This window comes from Haliotis asinina, unplaced genomic scaffold (genome assembly GCF_037392515.1).
Source record: "Haliotis asinina isolate JCU_RB_2024 unplaced genomic scaffold, JCU_Hal_asi_v2 scaffold_30, whole genome shotgun sequence".
NCBI lineage: Eukaryota > Metazoa > Mollusca > Gastropoda > Lepetellida > Haliotidae > Haliotis > Haliotis asinina.
In genome coordinates, this window is record NW_027133902.1 from 96067 (window position 1) to 102372 (window position 6306).

A 6306-nucleotide genomic window follows, 5' to 3' on the forward strand; every position below is an offset into this window, starting at 1 on the left:
TGGAGCCTGTCCCATACACACTGAATGTTATAATGTCTGGTAACTGTACCTTACCATAGGGGCCTGCCCTACACCAACTGAATGTTACAGAGTGTGACAACTGAACCTTACGACTGGACCCTGTCCCATACACACTGAATGTTGTAATGTCTGGTAACTATACCTTTCGACTGTGGCCTGCCCTACACAAACTGAATGTCACAAAGTGTAGTATCTGAACTTTACGACTGGAGCCTGCCCTACACAAACTGAATGTTATAATGTCTGGTTACTGCATCTTGCGACTTGAGCCTGCCCTACACAAACTGAATGTTACAAAGTGTGACAACTGAACCTTACTACTGGAGCCTGTCTTATACACACTGAATGTTATAATTTCTGGCAACTGTACCTTTCGACTGGAGCCTACCTTACACAAAATGAATGTTTCAAAGTGTGACAACTGAAACTTACGACTGGAGCCTGTCCCATACAAACTAAATGTTGTAATGTCTGGAATCTGTACCTTACTATTGGAGCCTGACCTACACAAACTGAATGTTTTAATGTCTGACAACTGAACCTTACGACTGGAGCCTGCCCTACACAAACTGAATGTTACAAAGTGTGACAACTGAACCTTGCGACTGGAGCCTGTCCCATACAAACTCAATGTTGCAAAGTGTGACAACTGAAACTTACGACTGGAGCCTGCCCTACACAAACTGAATGTTTTAATGTCTGACAGCTGAACCTTACGACTGGAGCATGCCTTACACAAACTGAATGTTTTAATGTCTGACAAGTGAACCTTACAACTGTGGCCTGCCCTACACAAACTGAATGTTTTAATGTCTGACAACTGAACCTTACGACTGTGGTCTGCCCTACACAAACTGAATGTTACAAAGTGTAGCATCTGAACCTTACGACTGGAGCCTACACTAGACAAAATAAATGCTACAAAGTGTGGCAAATGAACCTTACAACTGGAGCCTGCCCTACACAAACTGAATGTTACAAAGTGTGACAACTGAAACTTATGACTGGAGCCTGTCCCATACAAACTAAATGTTTTAATGTCTGGTAACTGTACCTTACTATTGGAGCCTGACTTACACAAACTGAATGTTTCAAAGTGTGACAACTAAACCTTACGACTGGAGCCTGTCCCATACACACTGAATGTTATAGTGTCTGGTAACTGTACCTTACCATAGGGGCCTGCCCTACACAAACTGAATGTTACAGAGTGTGACAACTGAACCTTACGACTGGACCCTGTCCCATACACACTGAATGTTATAATGTCTGGTAACTGTTCCTTGCGACTGGAGCCTCACCTACACAAACTGAATGTTACAAAGTGTAGCATCTGAAACTTACGACTGGAGCCTGCCCTACACAAACTGAATGTTTTGATGTCTGACAACTGAAACTTACGACTGGAGCCTGCCCTACACAAACTGAATGTTTTAATGTCTGGTTGCTGTACCTTACGACTTGAGCCTGCCCTACACAAACTGAATGTTGCAAAGTGTGACAACTGAAACTTACGACTGGAGCCTGTCCCATACACACTGAATGTTGCAAAGTGTGACAACTAAACCTTACGACTGGAGCCTGCCCTACACAAACTGAATGTTTTAATGTCTGACAACTGAACCTTACAACTGGAGCCTGCCCTACACAAAATGAATGTTTTAATGTCTGGTAACTGTACCTTACGACTGTGGCCTGCCCTACACAAACTGAATGTTACAAAGTGTGACAACTGAACCTTGCGACTGTAGCCTGTCCCATACAAACTGAATGTTGCAAAGTGTGACAACTGAAACTTACGACTGGAGCCTGCCCTACACAAAATGAATGTTTTAATGTCTGACAGCTGAACCTTACGACTGGAGCATGCCCTACACAAACTCAATGTTTTAATGTCTGACAACTGAACCTTGCAACTGTTTCCTGCCCTACACAAACTGAATGTTTTAATGTCTGACAACTGAACCTTACGACTGTGGTCTGCCCTACACAAACTGAATGTTTCAAAGTGTAGCATCTGAACCTTTCGACTGGAGCCTACACTAGACAAAATAAATGGTACAAAGTGTGGCAAATGAACCTTACAACTGGAGCCTGCCCTACACAAACTGAATGTTTTAATGTCTGACAATTGAACCTTACAACTGGAGCCTGCCCTACACAAAATGAATGTTATAATGTCTGGTAACTGTACCTTACGACTGTGGCCTGCCCTACACAAACTGAATGTTACAAAGTGTGACAACTGAACCTTACGACTGGAGCCTGTCCCATACAAACTGAATGTTACAAAGTGTGACAACTGAAACTTACGACTGGAGCCTGCCCTACACAAACTGAATGTTTTAATGTCTGACAGCTGAAACTTACGACTGGAGCCTGCCCTACACAAACTCAATGTTTTAATGTCTGACAACTGAACCTTACAACTGTGGCCTGCCCTACACAAACTGAATCTTTTAATGTCTGACAACTGTACCTCACGACTGGAGCCTGCCCTACACAAACTCAATGTTTTAATGTCTTGTTACTGTACCTTACTACTGGAACCTGGCCTACACAAACTGAATGTTACAAAGTGTGACAAGTGAACCTTACGACTGGAGCCTGTCTTATACACACTGAATGTTATAATGTCTGGTAACTGTACCTTACGACTGGAGCCTGCCCTACACAAAATGAATGCTACAAAGTGTGACAACTGAAACTTACGACTGGAGCCTGTCCCATACAAACTAAATGTTATAATGTCTGGTAACTGTACCTTTCTATTGGAGCCTGCCCTACACAAACTGAATGTTACAAAGTGTGACAACTAAACCTTACGACTGGAGCCTGTCCCATACACACTGAATGTTGTAATGTCTTGCAACTGTACCTTACGACTGTGGCCTGCCCTACACAAACTGAATGTTACAAAGTGTGACAACTAAACCTTACGACTGGAGCCTGTCCCATACACACTGAATGTTGTAATGTCTGGTAACTGTACCTTACGACTGTGGCCTGCCCTACACAAACTGAATGTTACAAAGTGTAGGATCTGAACCTTACGACTGGAGCCTGCCCTACACAAACTGAATGTTTTATTGTCTGACAACTGAACCTTGCGACTGGAGCCTGCGATACACAAACTGAATGTTACAAAGTGTGACAACTGAACCTTTCGACTGGAGCCTGTCCCATACAAACTGAATGTTACAAAGTGTGACAACTAAAACTTACGACTGGAGCCTGCCCTACACAAACTGAATGTTTTAATGTCTGACAGCTGAACCTTACGACTGGAGCCTGCCCTCCACAAACTCAATGTTTTAATGTCTGACAACTGAACCTTACGACTGTGGCCTGCCCTACACAAACTGAATGTTACAAAGTGTAGCATCTGAACCTTACGACTGGAGCCTACACTAGACAAAATAAATGCTACAAAGTGTGGCAAATGAACCTTACAACTGGAGCCTGCCCTACACAAACTGAATGTTGCAAAGTGCGACAACTGAAACTTACGACTGGAGCCTGTCCCATACAAACTAAATGTTTTAATGTCTGGTAACTGTACCTTACTATTGGAGCCTGACCTACACAAACTGAATGTTTTAATGTCTGACAGCTGAACCTTACGACTGGAGCCTGCCCTACACAAACTGAATGTTTTATTGTCTGACAACTGAACCTTGCGACTGGAGCCTGCCCTACACAAACTGAATGTTACAAAGTGTGACAACTGAACCTTGCGACTGGAGCCTGTCCCATACATACTGAATGTTAAAATGTCTGGTAACTGAACCTTGCGACTGGAGCCTGCCCTACACAAACTGAATGTTACAAAGTGTGACAACTGAAACTTACGACTGGAGCCTGTCCCATACAAACTGAATGTTGTAATGTCTGAAAACGGAACCTTCCGACTGGATCCTGCCCTACACAAACTGAATGTTACAAAGTGTGACAACTGAACCTTACGACTGGAGCCTGTCCCATAGAAACTAAATGTTGTCATGTCTGGTAACTGTACCTCACGACTGGAGCCTTCCCTACACAAAACTGAATGTTACAAAGTGTGGCAAATGAACCTTTCGACTGGAGCCTGCCCTACACAAACTGAATGGTACAAAGTGTGACAACTGAAACTTACGACTGGAGCCTGTCCCATACAAACTGAATGTTACAAAGTGTGACAACTGAAACTTACGACTGGAGCCTGCCCTACACAAACTGAATGTTTTAATGTCTGACAACTGAACCTTACACCTGGAGCCTGCCCTACACAAACTGAATGTTTTAATGTCTGGTAACTGTACCTTACGACTGTCGCCTGCCCTACACAAACTGAATGTTACAATGTGTGACAACTGAACCTTACGACTGGAGCCTGTCCCGTACACACTGAATGTTATTATGTCTGGTAACTGTACCTTTCGACTGTGGCCTGCCCTACACAAACTGAATGTTACAAAGTGTAGCATCTGAACCTTACGACTGGAGCCTACACTAGACAAAATAAATGTTACAAAGTTTGGCAAATGAACCTAACGACTGGAGCCTGCCCTACACAAACTGAATGCTACAAAGTGTGACAACTGAACCTTACGACTGGAGCCTGTCCCATACAAACTGAATTTTATAATGTCTGATAGCGGAACCTTACGACTGGATCCTGCCCTACACAAACTGAATGTTACAAAGTGTGACAACTGAACCTTACGACTGGAGCCTGTCCCATAGAAACTAAATGTTATAATGTCTGGTAACTGTACCTTACGACTGGAGCCTGCCCTACACAAAACTGAATGTTACAAAGTGTGGCAAATGAACCTTACGACTGGAGCCTGCCCTACACAAACTGAACATAAGAAAGTATGACATCTGAGCCTTACGGCTGGGGCCTACCCTACACAAACTGCATGTTACAAAGAATGACGTCTAAACCTTGCGGGTGGTTCCTGCCCTACACAATCTGAATGTCTCAAAGCGTAACATCTGAACCTGAATGTTATAATGTCTGACTACTGAATCTATCCACTGTACATCGGTTTTCTCACTCGATGCTTACGCTACTGACTTTAAAGAATTCATATGCCTGCTCTCCACTTAGCAGAAATCATATAACATGATTTGTCACTAAACGAAATCGGCAAAAACGCTTGGACTTATTATTCACCTATTTTGGGGGCTTTCTGACTTCTTCACAAACAGTGGGCGATTGTAACTCATTTCTCAAGATGTTTCGAACTCGGGCTATAGACATGTTTAAACAGGACTGATATTCAGTTCAAGATACGACACATGTCGCACCATTAAATCCGACTTTGAAACAGAGACGTACCTCCACAACGTTAAATCTAAGCCCCATAGAAACTGTTTCATTCGATTCCGACTAGGTCTCAGCGATCTGGAGGTCAACAAAGGAAGGCACTGCAACATCTATAAAATAAACAGGCGCTGTAAAATAAGTAATAACGGAACCGAAGAAGAATATCATTTTATGTATCTTTGCCCAGTCTATGATGAACTCAGAATTAAATATTTACCTACATTTCATTTACATATCCACACATGACTTTAAGAAGCTTTTATCTTGTAGAAATCCTACCCAATATCACATTACCTTGTATGTACATCATGTTTTGATATTAGGCCAAACTGTGTATTTCTGTTCAACCGATGCATATCTCTATACTGACATATACATGGAACACTTTCGTATGTGGGCATATGGCCTCTTGTTCAGTAAAACATTGATTGATTTACAACTGAATCTTACAACGCCTGACAACTGAACCTTACACGGTCTGAACTGAATCTTACAGGGCCTGACAACTGAATGTTACAGGGTATGACAGCTGAATGTTACAGGATCTGACAAATGACTTCTTTTAAGGACTGACAACTGAACCCGTCACTGTTGCCGCATCACGTTATCTCTCAGTGTAGTGTTAAAACCCCGTTAATGTGGATTAGGGTTAATCATTTGTCTGGATTGTCGAGTCCCACGTTACGATGTCAACTTTTCTAAAGCCTTTCACAAGAGGACAGGACAGTATAGGATAAATCTGAGCACAAAAGTTACATTTTCATACCCGATAACATATATACATGTATGATGTGATCAATACGATCTACAATAATCACAATCGACGATTGTACATTAAGTATGTACCTATACAAAAGGCATGGGAAAACATTGCATATAACACTGCGTTTCAAAAGAATAAAACGAAATCGCCTACTTTGGGTCACATCATCCCTAATAAATTATCCCGTAATCCCCCTAATAAGCAA